Raw genomic sequence first — 21,534 nt, forward strand, 5'->3', positions numbered from 1 at the left:
GCCATTGTAGCAGCAGTAAGCGGGCTAACAACTGCGCCAGACACTTGTCTAATATAGCCGTTGCCTGTTTACATATCTCCGTATTTGAGTACGCATGCCTGTAGCAGTTTCTCTGGTGCTTCAGTGTAGGTTGGCACCGTCTGAAAAAAGTATACTAACACCTATTAGTGGACGTTAGTATGGGGTGTCCACTGTATACTCCTGACGGCTTGAACTCTGCCGGGGACAGTTTCAGTGACGTGTCTGAATGTCTGTGGACGAGTGGCAGCACATTTTTTCTCAAGAGCCGAAACAGAGAAGGTAGTTATGTTGGGTGATGGCTTCCGGAGCGAATTCGAAGTGCCAACTCATTCGAAAGGTGTTCCATTCGGTTCAGGTCGGGACAATGGGCGTGCCAGTCCCATACAGGAATGTTACTGTTCAAAAAACGTTGGCCTGCAGATGGAGCTTTATGACAGGGTTCATTATCACGTTAATACAATCACCGATTCCGAAGTGTTCAGATACTGTATGGACAGTGCTGTATAATGTGCTAATATTCGTCTGTATTTAGTGTTTTCTTAAGCGCAATGAGAGGATCACACCCAGTCACGCGTAGCAGCCCAATAGGGTAATATCGCCTCCTCAATTCCAACACTTCACAGGTGGTACTACACACATCTACATCTACATTTATACTCCGCAAGCCACCCAACGGTGTGTGGCGGAGGGCACTTCACGTGCCACTGTCATTACCTCCCTTTCCTGTTCCAGTCGCGTATGGTTCGCGGTAAGAACGACTGCCGGAAAGCCTCGGTGCGCGTTCGAATCTCTCTAATTTTACACTCGTGATCTCCTCGGGAGGTATAAGGAGGGGGAAGCAATATATTCGATACCTCATCCAGAAACGCACCCTCTCGTAACCTGGACAGCAAGCTACACCGCGATGCAGAGCGCCTCTCTTGCCGAGTCTGCCACTTGAGTTTGCTAAACATCTCCGTAACGCTATCACGCTTACCAAATAACCCTGTGACGAAACGCGCCTCTCTTCTTTGGATCTTCTCTATCTCCTCTGTCAACCCGACATGATACGGATCCCATACTGATGAGCAATACTGAAGTATAGGTCGAACGAGTGTTTTGTAAGCCACCTCCTTTGTTGATGGACTACATTTTCTAAGGACTCTCCCAATGAATCTCAACCTGGCACCCGCCTTACCAACAATTAATTTTATATGATCATTCTACTTCAAATCGTTCCGTACGCATACTCCCAGATATTTTACAGATGTAACTGCTACCAGTGTTTGTTCCGCTATCATATAATCATACAATAAAGGATCCTTCTTTCTATGTATTCGCAATACATTACATTTGTCTATGTTAAGTGTCAGTTGCCACTTCCTGTACAATGGCAGGTAAGTTTCTCCAGGCATTCGCCATACCCAAACTCTTTCATCGGATTGCCACGGGATGTAACGTGATTCATTACTCCAAATCACGCGTTTCCAGTCATCCACTGTCTAATAGCGTCACTCTTTAGACCACCTCAAGCGTTTCTTAGTACTGACTACAGAAATGTTTGTCTTATGAGGAGCTGCTCGACTACTGTACCTCATTCTTTCGAACTTCTTACGTACAGTGATTGAGCTAGCTGCACTGCTGGTAGCATCTCGGAACTCACAAGTGATTTCTTCCGCTGATTTCATGCGACGTTTTACAGCAACTCTTCCAATGATCGATTGTCCCTGTCAGTCTGGTTTAGCTGGTTTTGTTCCTTCTCGTTTCTATTTCACAGTCGCAATCTAACAGTCGACTTTGGTAGTTTTAGAGGGTTGAAATCTCCCTGACAAATTTGTTACTCAGGTGACATTCAGTGACTAGTGCAGACTCACTCTGCTGTAACTGCTTCTCTACTGACAACACAATAATCCCCGCAGTGTTGTAGGCCCCATGGCTCCGTGTTCTGCCTAATCTATGTAAAAGATTAGGAGACAATCTGAGTAGCCATCTGAGATTTTTTGCAGATGATGTCGTCATTTATCGTCTAGGAAAGTCACCAGAAGACGAAAAAATGGCCATGTGATTCAGACAAGGTATCTGTACGGTGCGAAAAGTGGCAATTGCCTCAAAATAATGAAATGTGTGAGGTCACACTTGTGAGTACTAAAAGGAAAATCTTTAAATTTCGGTTACACGATAAATTAAGCATATATAAAGGCTGCCAATTCAACTTAAAACATCTAGAGATTACAATTACGAACAACTTAAATTAGAATGATCACAAAGGTACTGTTGTTGTGAAGGCGAACCAGAGATTGCGTTTTATTGGTAGAGTACTTAGAAGATGCAACAGATTGAGGATATTCAACCCAGGTGATTACTGCCATTGTTTGCCACTGTAACTGGGGAATAGTGGATGCACCGGCTTGTGATGTTTTATGGTTTGAGTTGACAAATACGTACACTACGCTCGTCCGTCCTCTTCTGGAGTGTTGTTGCGTGGTATGGGATTCTTACCAGATAAGGCTGACGGAGGACTTGGAAAAAGTTCACGGAAGGGCAAGTCGTTTCGTATTATCGCGAAATAGGGGAGAGTGTATCACTGATATGGAACTTGAGTTGGGGTTTCAATCATTAAAACAAAGACTTTTTCGTTGGCGCGATCTTTTCACGAACTTTCTCCGCCGAACGCGAGAATATGCCGTTGGCGCACACCTACATAGGAAAAAATGATGATCGTTGTGTGATAACAGAAGTCAGAGCTCGCACGGAGAGGTTTAAGTGTTCATTTCTCCTGCGCGCTTTTCGAGACTGGAACGGTAGAGAAATTGTTTGAAGGTGGTTCGATGAGCCTTCGACCAGGCACTTAAGCGTGAACTGCAGACTAGTCATATAGATGTAGAGAGATGTACTGGTGGATCTGCTCTCGTAGCATCTTGCGGTCAATATTGAGGATATTCAGCCCAGTTGTCAATCGTGTGATTATTGCCATTGTTTGCAACTTTAACTCGGGAACCGTGGATGCAAAAAGATGGTTCAGATGGCTCTGAGTACTATGGAATTTAACATCTGAAATCATCAGTCCCCTAGACTTAGAACTACTTAAACCTAACTAACCTAAGGACATCACATACATCCATGCCCGAAGCAGTATTCGAACCTGCGACCGTAGCAGCAGCGCGGTTCCGGACTGAAGCGCCTAGAACCGCTCGGTCACAACGGCCGGCACGCTGCATGCACCGGCTTGTGATGTTTTATGGTTTGAGTTGACGATGCACATATCTAGCTTGTTTTTAAGTTGTGACGGCCTAATGGCATAAAAAAAGGGGAGAATGTTGCCCCGAAAATGTGGCAATAACCACGCGACTGACGACTGGGCAGAAAATCCTCAGTATTGCTTGAACAACAGTTGTATGATGGTTTCACTTCAGTTCTCCTTTGGCCAGTTCCGCATTACATGGGGCTCTCCAGATACTTTTTATTAGATAGCGCAAGAGAGGTGTCCAATGTGTTGTGACTGCGTCGGTCAGAAGCAGGTTTACTCGAGTATTCCTGTTTTAAATTTTCCTTCACTTTGTTACTGTACAGTGTATCTTACATTGTCTATTTACAAATGCAATCTGTAGCCTATATTATAAGTTGTCCTGGTTTGAAATCTGATCTACACACAGTACAACGTTGAAGCGGAATCACATTATAGTATGTATAGTTCTGCTCATAAAAGGACGCTTGCGGTTGTGCGAATGATTGGAAGAGTTACTTCTAGTCGACATTCGGTACAAGGAAACCGACACCTCATTTGTGTATGATTAAAAACATGGCTAAGTCAAGGGTGGACAAATGAAAAGAAATACCTGGATATTGATGTGCTGTCGGTATGATTTGGTGGCACAGTTCGTTAGTCGACAGATTGGAACATAACTGCCCGACGATGAAAGTTTCTTGTTATTAGTTAAACTTGTGTTTGTGTCAAGTTGGTATCTGACAGATGTATAAAACATCTTTTGATATCGAAATACGTAAATCTCAATGCGGGGTATCCGAACTGTGTTCAAATTATATTTTGAACGGAAGTATCTGAAGCTCACGCTACAGGATGCGAAGTCCAGACTAAACAGTACATCAAACAATTCGCCTGCGAGAAAGCAATCCCTTTTCAATTAAATTAACCTGTTTTTTTGTTTAATAGTATGGCTGGGGCCCCCGTTTGGCAGACCGTTCACCAGGATGATAGGATGAGGAGGAGGACAGCACACCCAGTCCCTGGCCGGGAATCGAAGCCGGGCCCAGAGGATTGACAATCCGTCACGCTGACCATTTAGCTACCGAGGGCGGACAATTTACCCCTGCTATGTGACTACAAAACAAATGACTCAGATTAAAATGTTGTCCCTGATTATTATCAATCGTTATCTTTAGCCTCGCAGTCGCGCGGAATTAGCCGAGCGGTCTCAGGCGCTGCAGTCATGGACTGTGAGGCTGGTCTCGGCGGAGGTTCGAGTCCTCCCTCGGGCATGGGTGTTTGTGTGTTTGTCGTTAGGATAATTTAGGTTAAGTAGTGTGTAAGCTTAGGGACTCATGACCTTATCAGTTAAGTACCATAAGATTTCACACACATTTGAGCATTTAGTCTCGCAAAGAATCACTGTACCAGAACTATCACTGCAATTACTCAGCAAATGAACATAAAAATTACCGTATCTGACTAACTGATAAAAATGTTTGAAAATTCACAAGATAGCACTTTAGTGAAGCTTGTTACTGATACTGAGGCTCATTACTGATACTGATATTATTTTCACAAATACACCCGGACAATCACTGTGCCTTACGGTGGACATTAAATCTGATGGTAATTAAACTTATTGGTTTGCCCCTGCGCGCGTAACTCTCGTCTATTCTGCTACCTGTTGCTATTAAGACAATGATGAGATTGTCAAAAATCAAATTTCATATACCGTATTTCCGATGTGGAGTGCAACACGTTCCCTTACCAATTTTCACAAAATGCTTCTCAGTGAACAACTAGCGATGTGCAATGTCAGTAAGCATACGCAGTCGAGAAAAAAAAGGTCATGGGTAATTAATCTCAACGACTGATAAATGAGAACAAAGACTCCAAACATAACTATGCTTCATTAAGCCATAGCAACAATACAGCCTTTCATAAAGTTCTCACAACTAGACAAGTTAGCAAAATATTTTTTAATGATTTTCCTGTGTATAATTACTTCCCTTGATACTTGTTTCAATTATGGGACAAAACCATATGTTGCATTATAATACTTCTACAGTAAACTTCAACCATACGCAAAGTTCCAACAATAATAAATTGCACAGTTACAAATATATATAAAAACTGAATTACCTTAAAATTTCCCCTTTTAACATTCTTCTACTGATATAATCAGGTTTTCTTTCCTCAAAATACATTAGTACAAAATCATTAAGTAATGCTGCCTCCGCTACACGTCAGGCCAGCTTCCATCCTTTTCAAACCAACTACATAGCCAGACAGTCCAACACACACAACACACTGCTACTCTCTGACTTACCATAACATCCTTGGTCTCAAAACACAGACTTGCAAAGAATATGATTATATCGATACTACAGATGTTGAGTACATTTATCAGATTCGCAATTTCATTCACAATTGTGCCCAAAACTTCATGAAAATCGACATGGCAAATAGGACAATCCCTTTCAAAGATAGTGTTTGGAACGAACCCTGCTGTGGAAGAAATATTTGTGTTAGTACACGAAAATGTTACATCACAACTAAATTTGTTTAACGCAATGAAGATATAATAGTTCTTATTAAAATGTTTTGGGCATTCAATCGGCCACGAAATGTTGCATTACTTAATATCACTGCTAAAGGCCTTCGACCTCAGTTACCATTTGCATTGTGCGAGGATGTGGTGACCAGCAAATAGCTCAATTTCCACCGCCTCCTCCCACGCAGCTTTGGTGACGTTCCAAATGCCATCTCGGGTTCTTGGCACGGACTTAGGACAATTTATTTTTCACACTACTCGTTTCCACTGCGCTCATACGTTTGCGACAGGATTGAGGTCTGGAGTAGTTGAAGGGCAATTTAGGAGTCTCTTTCTGCCCTGCAACAACATCTTTACCATCATTCACATGTCTGTTGAAGACAAGTCCGATTGGAAATAGATTACTGCTTCAGGAAGTAGTTATCGATCTTAAGGGATTGCGAAGATTCGTAATACCCAAATAGTAGCCAGCATCAAGGAAGTCATTAATTCCATGACGCATTTCGTGTCCAGGTGAAGGCATGCAGTTCCATACTGTCACAGGCACAGGGCTATTGTGAGATGGTTATAGGATATATTTTGGCTCGCAACAGGACGTCACTGGGCCTGCTGTTTATACTGGTCCAGGACCATCACTTAAAGAGTAAAATACCGATCCGCCGGAAAACATTGCCTTTCATTAAATGTAAATATTATTGCCTCCGGCAAACGCTAGTTGGTAGAGTCGATGATCATCACGAAGTTTCTCCTAGACGACTGTACGTTTGAACTGAAGTCTGGACATCCGAAGATAGCGCAGAACCTAATCCAGAGACTTAGGAAATGCAATTGTGTCAAATCTACACTGCGTACATAAATTGATTTTGCCGTGATGTGTTCACCACCTTATTATCTTAGGTCAGATGCATCGTTCGCCTGTTCTAGTCTCCAGTTCCTCGATACCGTTCTGCACATAGTCACGCAGTTTGCTCAAGGGCGTCATATCTCCGCCAAGACTGCGGCGTCATGAAATTCCTTTCCTCCACAAGAGCAATGACGTGGTCATGCATGACAGCTTATTAATAAAGCAGCTTTAAGTGAGACGTAGTGGTTATCCGGCTTGAATCATGTACTACACAGGAGAAAATTGTAACTTACAAGGCTAGCAGGTAAACTCAGGCCATTGAGTACACGGCTGTAGATATTACTAACGAAAGATCCATTCTTCTCTGTCCACCTTTTTCGTTTAACTGTTCTGTCTCCATAATCATACGAATATCAATAATTTACAGCAATACTTTTTTTGTCTTCATAAAATACATGTAGAACACTGAAAAGACCATTTGAGCTATGTTCAAGTAATATTAACTTTTCCATTGTGTTCGCGGCGTAAACTACAAAACTGACACGTGACAAAATCATCATGTGGTGCAGTGAAGACTTTTCAGAACAAAAATTTCTGTTTTATCAGTTCTTGCAGAACTATCACTGTCTTCATCACAGCTGAGGTCCACTGTATTTGCTTTCAGACTATTGGAACTGTCGCAAGCTGAAATTTCTTTTTCGGTATCCATCAATGCAGCTTCCACTGACTGATTATCTTCCAGATTACCCGACAACTGATTGTTCTTACCACCACTCAAGTTTCTCAAGATGTTACTAGGCTTTTTAACTTTGAATGGGTTTTTGGAAAGTTGTGCAACAGGCGAAGAAACTTTGAGAATTGAAACAGATTTGGACGATTCATCAGAACCCCAAAAAAATCTATTCTCCCATTGACACGTGGCATTTCATGCCCGTCAGTGCCGCGGGAGAATCAAATCTGGCTTCGATTTCCTTTTGAAAAAGGAAGATTAGGGGTTAAGCTCCACATCTACGACGAAGTCATTATCGACGGTGCACAAACTCGCATTTGGTCAGAAATCACAAGAGAAACCACCCGTTTCCTTTCTAAAAGAACTATCTCGTTATTAGCCTTAGAGAAGCCATGGAAAATCTAAATCTAGATGACCGGGAGGGAAATTTAATTCATCTCCTCCCGCCTAGAAGTGTAAATATATCCCACTAATGTGTTTACATTTCGTACCTAAGTGTAACAGATAGTTGACTACCTCATTTTCTCTGTAACTGCAGTTCTTAGACAGTAATGTTCCGTTCATGAATTCACAGTCGTTCATCCTATTTATTTTAAGACATTGATCAGTCCATGCGAATTTTTACTTCAAGGTATTTTCTGACACGTTTTAATGTGTTGTGTATGCTAGTACAATGACTAAACCAGCAAATCCAACGTACCTTTTTCGTTTTACTTATACGACTGCATATTGGTGATAGTTGTGACCATAACCACTATGGCTGTGTTGCATTCTTATTAGATACGCCATTAGGTGCTGTTCTTTCCATACTTCAGTGCTGATCATGACGTGCTGAAAGTTTATAAATTAACTTTCGTGGGCCGTCGCTTGACAGATAGCAAGGGCGCGTAATTACAATCGTAGATGAAATAAAATGACTGAAAGTGTTAAATTTAATTAAAAGAAACTCAAGAACGGAAACGTTTCGTTGCTTGACGTATCTTATATCGTCATTTCCCTACATACATTATACGGTTGAGGCAGTCGAATTGTCACACTTTATTGTTCTAATATCGACCTCTATATTGACCCAACCGGATTTTGCTTGAATAAAATGGTTTCTCTTAAAAAATTGACATTTTAAGTTCATTGAGCATTTGTGTTACACTTCCGTGCTGCCATACAACCAGCGCGTCCCTCAATACATTCGCTTTTTGATGATTACGTAATTGATACCAGTCGCTGGACCAATACTCAGGAATTGGTCGCATTAACGTCAAATATGTAATTTACTCAGAACCCTCCCAATAATTCTCAGCCTTCCATCGTCTCCCCTTGAGCTGATTTTACGTGTACATACTACACTCCTGGAAATGGAAAAAAGAACACATTGACACCGGTGTGTCAGACCCACCATACTTGCTCCGGACTCTGCGAGAGGGCTGTACAAGCAATGATCACTCGCACGGCACAGCGGACACACCAGGAACCGTGGTGTTGGCCGTCGAATGGCGCTAGCTGCGCAGCATTTGTGCACCGCCGCCGTCAGTGTCAGCCAGTTTGCCGTGGCATACGGAGCTCCATCGCAGTCTTTAACACTGGTAGCATGCCGCGACAGCGTGGACGTGAACCGTATGTGCAGTTGACGGATTTTGAGCGAGGGCGTATAGTGGGCATGCGGGAGGCCGGGTGGACGTACCGCCGAATTGCTCAACACGTGGGGCGTGAGGTCTCCACAGTACATCGATGTTGTCGCCAGTGGTCGGCGGAAGGTGCACGTGCCCGTCGACCTGGGACCGGACCGCAGCGACGCACGGATGCACGCCAAGACCGTAGGATCCTACGCAGTGCCGTAGGGGACCGCACCGCCACTTCCCAGCAAATTAGGGACACTGTTGCTCCTGGGGTATCGGCGAGGACCATTCGCAACCATCTCCATGAAGCTGGGCTACGGTCCCGCACACCGTTAGGCCGTCTTCCGCTCACGCCCCAACATCGTGCAGCCCACCTCCAGTGGTGTCGCGACAGGTGTGAATGGAGGGACGAATGGAGACGTGTCGTCTTCAGCGATGAGAGTCGCTTCTGCCTTGGTGCCAATGATGGTCGTATGCGTGTTTGGCGCCGTGCAGGTGAGCGCCACAATCAGGACTGCATACGACCGAGGCACACAGGGCCAACACCCGGCATCATGGTGTGGGGAGCGATCTCCTACACTGGCCGTACACCACTGGTGATCGTCGAGGGGACACTGAATAGTGCACGGTACATCCAAACCGTCATCGAACCCATCGTTCTACCATTCCTAGACCGGCAAGGGAACTTGCTGTTCCAACAGGACAATGCACGTCCGCATGTATCCCGTGCCACCCAACGTGCTCTAGAAGGTGTAAGTCAACTACCCTGGCCAGCAAGATCTCCGGATCTGTCCCCCATTTAGCATGTTTGGGACTGGATGAAGCGTCGTCTCACGCGGTCTGCACGTCCAGCACGAACACTGGTCCAACTGAGGCGCCAGGTGGAAATGGCATGGTAAGCCGTTCCACAGGACTACATCCAGCATCTCTACGATCGTCTCCATGGGAGAATAGCAGCCTGCATTGCTGCGAAAGGTGGATATACACTGTACTAGTGCCGACATTGTGCATGCTCTGTTGCCTGTGTCTATGTACCTGTGGTTCTGGCAGTGTGATCATGTGATGTATCTGACCCCAGGAATGTGTCAATTAAGTTTCCCCTTCCTGGGACAATGAATTCACGGTGTTCTTATTTCAATTTCCAGGAGTGTATTTCATATGGCTTGGTAGAAATGACCACAGGTATCTCAATCATTTTGCAGACTCCAGAATTCTTCTAATAATTACGAAATGAAATTACCACTAGATTTTTTTCTCTTTATTATGGCCAATATCTTCGATTTATCTGCACAGAGAACACCTGTCCCCCAGTACGCTAAGTCCAAATACTGCCTACGTCTTTCTGAATTCGCTTACCATACTCCAGCAACGATACTTTCCTACAGACAACAGTATCGAGAGTGAACAATCTCGGATTGCTGAAATCCTGTCTATTAAATAGTTTATGTATATGCAGAATATTAGTGGTCCTATAAAGCTCCTTTTCAGTACACGTCATGCTAGCTTCACATTCATTAAACACTAATGACCTACCGCAGCTTTGCGCAGGTAAAACTAAGTATCTACGGTCGAACGACTTGTCTGGTGTAGCGGTAATAAACTATATACACCAACCATCCTCGTGAGTCAGCCCAACTATTAGTGGAAACAATAGCAAAATCCCTACAGCAGTTGCTGAGATTAACCATCAAAACAAACAGATTCATTTTTTTTTAATTCCAGTCTTCTACTTGTCCACCTCCCCCCCCTCTCTTTCCATCTCCTCCTGCCCATTCCCTGTTCATCTCCTCCTCCCAAATCTCTCTGTCCACCATCTCCTGTCCCTCTCTCTGCCCATCTCCCCACTTTCTGTCCGTCTCCTCCTCTCGCCTCTCTCATTCATCTCTTCCTTCCCCCACTCCCTGTCCATTTCCTCCCCCCCCCCCCCTCACTCCGTCCACCTCCTCTTCCCCCTCACTGCCCTCTACATCCTCTTCCCCCACACTCTGTATATTTCCTACTCCCCCCTCCTCTATCACCCAATTATCACCCGTTCCACAATGGGAGGGTGGTGGTTTTTGCCCCGACAGTATTTCTTACCACACAGAAAGTAATATGTGTAACAAGTTAGTTTGAGATCGATCAAGGGGTTTAAGCAGGAGATGTTGAACACATGTTTATGTCACATACTTTGAACACATATACGTGTGCTTCTCTGCTGTTTTACACCATATGAGTCGAGAGGGGATGTTAAATTGACATATGATATCCTGCTGAGTATCCTGAACTTAGGTCCGGAAACACGTTGGCAAAATGGTTCGGGCACTGCATTCTCCAGACATGGTTGACACACTGAAAAGCACAAATAAGGGACAAATTGCACTTTGTACTTTTTTAAAAAAGTATTCCAAGTTAACTAAATACAGGAAACGATACCAACAGACTATTTTAGAACATTTTTTACATCGTCCCATCTCAACCACGCCCATAGTTGCAGTGGTAATGGGGAATTTCAATCTCACAGTATTTTTTACACAAACAACAAGTCTGCATCTAAAAAATTTGATTGAAACTACTCCAGATGCTGATTTGTCCTTCAGTGCCCCCCCTTTTTCATGCCTATCTCTATGGTATGTAGGCGGTTCTTAACCCCATAGCACTTCTTTACATTTAACAAGCAACCAGTAAATCCCCGAGTCTTTAAAGAATCGAACTCTGCTGTATAAAGTTGCTTCAAACTTCTTCTTACTTCATAAATGAGTTGTTGTTGTTGTGATCTTCAGTCCTGAGACTGGTTTGATGCAGCTCTCCATGCTACTCTATCCTGTGCAAGCTTCTTCATCTCCCAGTACCTACTGCAGCCTACATCCTTCTGAATCTGCTTAGTGTATTCATCTCTTGGTCTCCCTCTACGATTTTTACCCTCCACACTGCCCTCCAGTACTAAACTGGTGATCGCTTGATATCTCAGAACATGTCCTACCAACCGATCCCTTCTTCTAGTCAAGTTGTGCCACAAACTCCTCTTCTCCCCAATTCTATTCAATACCTCGTCATTAGTTATGTGATATACCCATCTAATCTTCAGCATTCTTCTGTAGCACCACATTTCGAAAGCTTCTATTCTCTTCTTGTCTTAGCTATTTAAAGTCCATGTTTCACTTCCATAAATGAGTTAATGTATTAAATATTCGACGTTAAGCATCTGAGCAAGAAAAAGTTTAGAAAAGGTTTGAAATTGTCTTTAAGGCTTGTTGGAAGTCACTATGCAGTATTATTATTGTACATTTGACGCGTATAGTCTGGGTAATTTGGGTTCCATTTTAAGAAAAACTAGTTTTTCATGCTGCTCTATGTTTATGAGATTATATCTGCTGAGCTATGTGTCGTTTAGTGATATACACTGATCAGTGAGAACAGTATGGCCACCTACCTAATAAGAGATATGTCCACCTTTGGCACGGATAACAGCGACGATGTGTTGTGGTATGGAAATAATGAACCTTGGTAGGTCGCTGAAGGGAGTTGTCATCACATCTGCACATTCACAAGTCATCTAATTCCTGTAAGTTCCAGGGAGGGGAGAAGATGAGCCCTGACACCATGTTCAATCACAGCCCAGGTGTGCTCGATCAGGTTCAGATATGGTGAGCTGGTGGGCCAGCACATCAATTGGAACTCTCCACCGTGTCCTTCGAACCTATCCATCACACTCCTGGCCTTGTGAAATGGTACATTATCTTGTTGAAAAATGTCACTGCCATCAGAAAACATGATCGTCATAAAGGAGTGTACGTGGTCTGCAACCATTGTACAATATTCGTTGAACGACACATTGCCTTGCATGAGCTCCACTTGACCCATTGATACCCAGGTAAATGTTCCCCAGAGCACAATGGAGCCACAACCAGCTTGTTTCCTCCCCACAGGACAGGTGTCGAGGAGCTGTTCTCCTGGAAGATGACGTACTCGCACCCTCCCATCACCATAATGAAGAAGGTATCGGGATTTTTCAGACTGTTCAACGCTCTGCCACTGCTCCATCATCAAGTGTCTATGGTCATGTGACCATTTCAGTCATAGCTGCCGATGTCATGGTGTTAACTTTGGCACATGCACGAGTTGTTGGTTGCGGATGCCCATCATTATAAATCTTTGGTGCACTGCATGTTCAGATATACTTGTAATCTGCCCTGCATTAAAGTCTGCTATTAGTTCCGCCACAGTTTGCCGCCTGTCCTTTTTTACCAATCTGCTCAGGCTACGACGTCTGACATCTATAACTAAGGGTGGCTAGCCAACCACACGACGTCTGTACGTGGTTTCACTAACCACAGCACTCCTCTAACACCCAACAAGTTGTGCAGTTTCCGAAATAATCATGTCAAGCCTCCAGGGCATCATAATCTGCTCTCGATCAGACTCCGACAGATCGCGTGCCTTCCCAATTCTACACACTGACAGCACGTTCACTGATACTGCATGCACTGTGCATGTTTCTGACCAGCAATAATTCCTTGCCAGGTGACGCTGCTACAGCCTGGAGAGGATTATATCGATAGCAGGTCGGTGGTCATAATATTCTGGTTGATTAGTGTAATTGTGCAGGAACATGTAGTTATGTGGCTACTGTCTGCAAAATGTGTTGCGAATAGCACTAAGTTTCATCACTTTGTGGGGGACTTCAGTGAGAAAATGTTTCTTAAAGGTTTGATATTATGTGTAAAGTTTGTTGGAAGTAGCCAAGTGCTCTTATTCTCAAATACTGGGTCAACATAGTCTGGATATTTGCACATGGTGCATTATGCTTCTTTTTCATCCCCAATTTTTAAGAGATAGATGGAATTTATCCCCACAGCATTTCTTTCCACATAGCAAGTGATATGTGTATCAAGTTTTGTTGAAATCGATCTAGTAGTTTAGGAGAAGGTGTTGAACATTTATACATACATACATGCATGCATACATATATTTTTAAAAAATAGTGGGCTTTAACTGTGGCTTCATCCACATATGTGTTCGACAAATACGCTGCACCCATCTCGTCCTCCCACTATCTTGGTCTATCTTCTCTTCCTCCCTCTCTCTCTGACTATTTGTTCCTTTTGCCATCTATATGTTCATACCTTCATCCCCACTTTCCTCATTCCTCCTCCCTCTCTCTGCCCATCTTCTCATCTCACCCTCTCTGCCCATCCACTCCTGACTCCTCTGCCCATCTCCTTCTCCTCCTCTCTCCTTTTGTCCATCTCCTCTCCCTATGCATCTCCTATGCCCCTTCTGTCCATCTCCCCTTCTGCCCCCTCGCTCTGTCCTCCCCATCCTGCCACACTATCGCTTCCATACCCTCTTGCCCCCCTCTCTGTTCAACCCTCTGTCCACTCCCTCCTTCCCCCTTTCTCTGTCCTTCATCTCTCATCCCACTCTTTGCCTATCCGTCCCCTCCTGCCCACTCCTCCCTCCTCTATCTCAGACTCCTCCTCCTCCTCCCCCTCCTCCCCCCCCCCCTCCTAGCCATGCCCATCAGCGTGTTTAGCCCTGCACAACAGGTTTATGAAGCAGGCTGATAGCACTCCTGTACAACACACCTGTCACGCAGGGTAGCCTACAGGTTGGTAGCTGGAAAGCCATTTTTTAACCATGACATAAGGACGCCTTGCAAATCTGGTCGACATAGCTGGCCAATACTACTCCTATACACCACACCTATTGTGCAGGGCAGCCAACGTATACGGCTAAATGAGATATCGGGGAGAAGTTTATAGCGAAATTAGAATTATATATTAATACCTTCCGCTGCTGACGGGCGTTGATATATATCAACAGGGACAGGTGAAAATGTGTCCCCCGACTGGGACTCGAACCCAGGATCTGACCCTCTAGCCATCTGAGCCACCGAGGGCACAGAGGATAGTGCGAATGCAGGGATTATCTCGCGCACGCCTCCCGTGGGACCCACATTCTCACCTTGTATGTCCACACTCTACATTCGTAGTGTCCCTACCCAACACACTCATTACTCGTGAAAGGCACTCTTACCAAGTCCTGTAAGATTTCGGGTAATATATGCGCAACCACACAGAACAGGAAGGTCATGCCCAGTATTGCCAGAACTACACAGGGTGTAACAAAAAGGTACGGCCAAACTTTCAGGAAACATTCCTCGCACACAAAGAAAGAAAATATGTTATGTGGACATGTGTCCGGAAACGCTTACTTTCCATGTTAGAGCTCATTTTATTACTTCTCTTCAAATCACATTAATCATGGAATGAAAACACACAGCAACAGAACGTACCAGCGTGACTTCAAACACTTTGTTACAGAAAATGTTCAAAATGTCCTCCGTTAGCGAGGATACATGCATCCACCCTCCGTTGCATGGAATTCTTGATGCGTTGATGCAACCCTGGAGAATGGCGTATTGCATCACAGCCGTCGACAACACGAGCACGAAGAGTCTCTACATTTGATACCGGGGTTGCGTAGACAAGAGCTTTCAAATGCCCCCATAAATGAAAGTCAAGAGGGTTGAGGTCAGGAGAGCGTGGAGGCCATGGAATTGGTCCGCCTCTACCAATCCATCGGTCATCGAATCTGTTGTTGAGAAGCGTACGACCACTTCGACTGAAATGTGCAGGAACTCAATCGTGCATGAACCACATGTTGTGTCGTACTTGTAAAGGCACATGCTCTAGCAGCACAGGTAGAGTATCCCGTATGAAATCATGATAACGTGCTCCATTGAGCGTATGTGGAAGAACATGGGGCCCAATCAAGACATCACCAACAATGCCTGCCCAAACGTTCACAGAAAATCTGTATGATGACGTGAGTGCACAACTGCGTGCGGATTCTCGTCAGCCCACACATGTTGATTTGAAAATTTACAATTTGATCACGTTGGAATGAAACCTCATCCGTAAAGAGAACATTTGCACTGAAATGAGGATTGACACATTGTTGGATGAACCATTCGCAAAAGTGTACCCGTGGAGGCCAATCAGCTGCTGATAGCGCCTGCACACGCTGTACATGGTACGGAAACAACTGGTTCTCCCGTAGCACTCTCCATACAGTGGCGTGGTCAACGTTACCTTGTACAGCAGCAACTTCTCTGACGCTGACATTAGGGTTATCGTCAACTGCACGAAGAATTGCCTCGTCCATTGCAGGTGTACTCGTCGTTCTAGGTCTTCCCCAGTCGCGAATCATAGGCTGAAATGTTCCGTGCTCCCTAAGACGCCGATCAATTGCTTCGAACGTCTTCCTGTCGGACACCTTCGTTCTGGAAATCTGTCTCGATGCAAACGTACCGCGCCACGGCTATTGCCCCGTGCTAATCCATACATCAAATGGGCATCTGCCAACTCCGCATTTGTAAACATTGCACTGACTGCAAAACCACGTTCGTGATGAACACTAACCTGTTGATGCTACGTACTGATGTGCTTGATGCTAGTACTGTAGAGCAATGAGTCGCATGTCAACACAAGCACCGAAGTCAACATTACCTTCCTTCAATTGGGCCAACTGGCGGTGAATCGAGGAAGTACAGTGCATACTGACGAAACTAAAATGAGCTCTAACATGGAAATTAAGCGTTTCCGGACACATGTCCACATAACATCTTTTCTTTATTTGTGTGTGAGGAATGTTTCCTGAAAGTTTGGCCATACCTTTTTGTAACACCCTGTATACTTATATGGATATGGTGTCTGTTTTTTCGGACATAAGTATATAGTTCTGGCAATACCAGCCATGACCTTCCTCTTCTGTGTGGTTGCACACATATTACCCGAACTCATACGGGACTTAGTAACAATGTCTTGGGTAGGGACACTACGAATGTGTGTCTCGCGGGAGGCGTGCGTGAGATAGTCCCTACAGTCGCAATATCCTCTGTACCCTCGGTGGCTCAGATGGATAGAGCGTCTGCAATGTAAGCAGGAGATCTCGGGTTCGAGTCCTGGTAGGGGCACACATTTTCACCTGTCCCCGTTGCTATACATCAACGCCCGTCAGTAGCTGAGGGTATTAATAAATAATTCTAATTTCGTTCTAGACGGCTGCAGGTCATCAATGGTGTCTGTTATTTCACAAAAAATGCTCGAAATTACGGGCTCCTGTTTGAATGCATGCCATGCAACAACGCTGCACTGTCTGTCGCACTCTTTCAAGCGCCCCTGGCAAAGTGGAAATTGCATCGGAGGCTGCTGCCACAATGTGTGCTATCAACTATTCAGCAGTCTCAAGGGGTGTTTCAGAGACAACAGATTTCAGGTGGCTCTAGAAGAAAAAAATCAGTGGCCGACAAGTCACGGAAACACGGAGGCCGTGCCCTTGGACCATCATGGCCTCTCCAGTTCTCACCAGTGGTTTCAACCAAACGCATTTGCACTGCATGTACGAAGCGCGAAGGTCCACCATCGTATTGGTACCACATTCACTGTCGCATGTTGAGTGGCACATGTTCCAACAATTCTAGTAAAGTTTCTCGTAGAAAGATTTAAGTATCTGTTTGCGTTCAGTCGTCGGGGAAACATGTATGGAGCGACAAGATTATCGCCTAACCAGACGGCCCAAATGTTGACAGCAAAGCGATCTCGGTGAACACGATCGAAAACGGCGTGCAGGTGTTGACTGTGGCTCCTTAACACACGCTCTCGTGTAAAGGACGCCAATCATAAAAAGTACACTGTTCGAAAAGTCTGGTTGAATGGCAGACCTCTACAAAAACCACTGGCAAAATTCAATTCGACGTGGAAAATCTCTGAGATTAAGGGCCTGAACCTTCTGAAGGCGTTAGGGGTGCATATCATCTTCATGCCACACACGCCAAATTATGGAAAGGCTTACACCCATTTCCCGTGCTTCACGCCGCGAGCTTGTTGACGGTGTGTGCTAACGCCCCCTCTTCAAACCCTGGTGTACACACTGTTCGTTGACGACCGCGTCCTTCAGGCCTTCGCACCTATAACACGAAATGAATACACCGGGTTTTCAAGTAGGCCTAAAATGTTCATGTGTCATTACGAGAACGTCCCAGGGAAAAACGTACCTCAGGTGAACCTGTTTCTCGTAGGGGCCTGTGGATGGCGTGGATCTGGCACTCGACGATTCGGAAACCGCCGAACGTACAAACGTTGGGCAGCGTAACCATTTCTAACCACCGCCCCATAAGCAGGGTGCATGTCTTCCCTTTTCTCCCAAGAATAGTGCTCCATTTCCTGTCCGCTCCACACGGTAACAAAACACTGAATGTCCCCGTTTGAGGAGAAACTGACGCAGAGCGAACCAGACTCCGCAGTGTACACAGATGCTGCCCTCTACGCAGCACCTATCAAACAGGCATTTGCACGGGCAAAGGCAAAGCGTTCACGTCCCAGTAAGAGGCGGAAAAACCGTAGTGTTGCCCGCATGGAATATCCGCAGCTGTATGTACTACAGCGTTTGCAAATAAAGGTCATAAGACTTCAACCTACGTCTATTTTACCGTTACGTCACTAATACATTGAAATCGTTGCCCTGAAGACGTGCTGATGGCATTTTCTGTGCCCACTCTATTGGCGGCGCGCGATGCTGTTCAACGACGCCTAGTGCTAATGGATGCTACGTGATAAGTGTGCTTGTTATGACCCACTCTACCAGCCCTCTCATTTTCTACATTCATTTCACATATACATCAAAAAAGTTTTGCATCAACCCGATTCCCAGAACTCCTGAAGATAGACGTTGACTCCGGATATTTTATGACAGACACAGCCCCTTTGACTGTTCAGAGATGTCACTAAATGCGCCCAAAGATGTAAGCAACCATGCGTTAGCAGCGCCTATTAGACGGAGGGGGTCCGACAGCCGATCAGTTCCAGTCGGCCGGCCGCGGTGGTCTCGCGGTTAAGGCGCTCAGTCCGGAACCGCGCGACTGCTACGGTCGCAGGTTTGAATCCTGCCTCGGGCATGGATATGTGTGCTGTCCTTAGGTTAGTTAGGTTTAAGTAGTTCTAAGTTCTAGGGGACTGATGACCATAAATGTTAAGCCCCATAGTGCTCAGCGCCATTTGAACCAGTTCCAGTCATTCCACATGGAAGGAAGTACACGGCTCGTGTTGTCTGTAGTTCAATCATACCTACACGGTCAATACCGCGGTTCGATCGCGTCCACATAGTTACTTTATGCCAGGAAGTGCTCTCAACAAGGGAAGTGTCCAGCCGTCTCGGACTTAAACAAAGCGATGTTGTTCGGACATGGAGGTGATAGAGAGAGACAAAAACTGTCGAAGACATGCCTCGCTCAAGGCGCCCAAGGGCTACTACTGCAGTGCACGACCGCTATCTACGGATTATGGCTCGGTGGAACCCTAACAGCAAAGCCACCGTGTTGAATAATGCTTTTCGTGCAGCGACAGTACATCGTGTTAAGACTCTAAGTGTGCGCAATAGGCTGCATGATGCTCAACTTCACTCACGACGTTCATGGCGAGGTCCATCTTTGCAACCACGACACCATGCAGCACGGTCCATATGGACCCAACAACATGCCGAATGGACCGCTCAGGATTGGCATCACGCCGGCCGCTGTGGATGAGCGGTTCTAGCCGCTTCAGTCCGGAACCGCGCGCCTGCTACAATCGCAGGTTCGAATCCTGCCTCGGGCATGGATGTGTGTGATGTCCTTAGGTCAGTTAGGTTTAATAGTTTCTACGTGTAGGGGACTGATGACCTCAGATGTTAAGTCCCATAGTGCTTAGAGCTATTTTTGACTGGCATCACGTTAACCGATAAGTGTCATATATGCCTTCAACCAGACGATCGTCGGTGACGTGTTTTGACACACTGTCCAGCGAATGTAGCATGTTGGAGGCTCCCTGTTGTTTTGGGGTGGCATTATGTGGGAACGACGTACGCCGCTGGCGGTCATGAAAGGCGCCGTAACGGCTGTAAGATACGTGAATGCCATCCTCCGACCGATAGTGAAACCATATTGGCAGCTTATTGGCGGGGCATTCGTCTTCATCGACGAGAATTCGCGCCCCCATCGTGCACATCTTGCGAAAGACTTCCTTCAGCGTAACAAAACCGCTCGACTAGAGTGGCCAGCATGTTCTCCAGACATGAACCCTATCGAACAATCCTGGGATAGTCTGAAAAGGGCTGTTTATGGACGACGTGACCCACCGATCACTCTGAGGGATCTCCGCCGAATCGCCGTTGAGGAGTGGGACAATCTGGACCAACAGTGCCTTGATGAACTTGTGAATAGTATGCCACGACGAATACAGGCATGCATCAGTGCAAGATGACGTGCTACTGGGTATTAGAGGTACCGGTGTGTACCGAAATCTGGACCACCACCTCTGACGGTCTCACTGTATGGTGGTACAACATGCAATGTGTGGTTTTCATGAGCAGTAAAAAGGGTGGAAATGATGTTTATGTTGATCTCTATTCCAATTTTCTGCACAGGTTCCGGAACTCTCGGATCCGTGGTGATGCAAAACTTTTTTGATGTGTGTATACAGGGTGGTTCATTGATTGTGACCGGGCCAAATATCTCACGAAATAAGCGTCAAACGAAAAAACTTCAAAGAACGAAACTTGTCTATCTTGAACGGGGAAAGCAGATGGCGCTATGACTGGCCCGCTAGATGGCGCTGCCATAGGTCAAACGGATATCAACTGCGTTTTCTGAAATAGGAACCCCCATTTTTATTACATATTCGTGTAGGACTGCGATTCATTGGCAGAACACTTAGAAGGTGCAACAGGTCTACTAAAGAGACTGCTTACACCACGCTTGTCCACCCTATTCTGGGGTATTGCTGTGCGGTGTGGGATCCGTATCAGGTGGGACTGAAGGGTAACATCGAAAAAGTGCAAAGTAGGGCAGCTCGTTTTGTATTATCGCGAAATAGGGGAGATAGTGTCACAGACATAATACGTGAATTGGAGTGACAATCATTAAAACAAAGGCGTTTTTCGATGCGACGGGTTCTTCTCATGAAATTTCGATCACTAATTTTCTCCTCCGAATGCGAAAACATTCTGTTGACACCCACCTACATAGGAAGAAATGATCATCACGATAAAATAAGAGAAATCAGGGCTCGCACAGAAAAATGTAAGTGCTCGTTTTTCCCGCGTGCCGTTCGAGAGTGGAACGGTAGAGAGAAAGCTTGAAGGTGGTTCATTGAACCCTCTGCCAGGCACTTTGTTGTGAATAGGAGAGTAATCACGTAGATGTAGATGAAGTCATCTAGTGCACTTCCCAAGGCAGTGTTACAGGCCCACAACCTTTCTTAAATTTATATAAACGATTTAAGAAATAATCTGAGCAGCCTTCTTTGATTGCTTGCAGATGATGCAGTTGTCTACCGTGTAGTAAAGTCGTCACAATATCAAAACGCATTACAAAATTGTTTAGATCAGATACCTGCATAAAGCGAAAAGTGACAAATCAGCCCTAAAAATAAAAAGTGCGAGGTTCTCCACAGGAATACTAAAAAAATTCCTTCCAGTTTCAGCTACACGATAAACTACACAAACTTAAAGGTGGTCGATTCAACTAAATACCTATGAATTTCCATAGCTTGCAACTTATATTGG

The sequence above is a fragment of the Schistocerca serialis genome, chromosome 3 (genome assembly GCF_023864345.2).
Source record: "Schistocerca serialis cubense isolate TAMUIC-IGC-003099 chromosome 3, iqSchSeri2.2, whole genome shotgun sequence".
NCBI lineage: Eukaryota > Metazoa > Arthropoda > Insecta > Orthoptera > Acrididae > Schistocerca > Schistocerca serialis.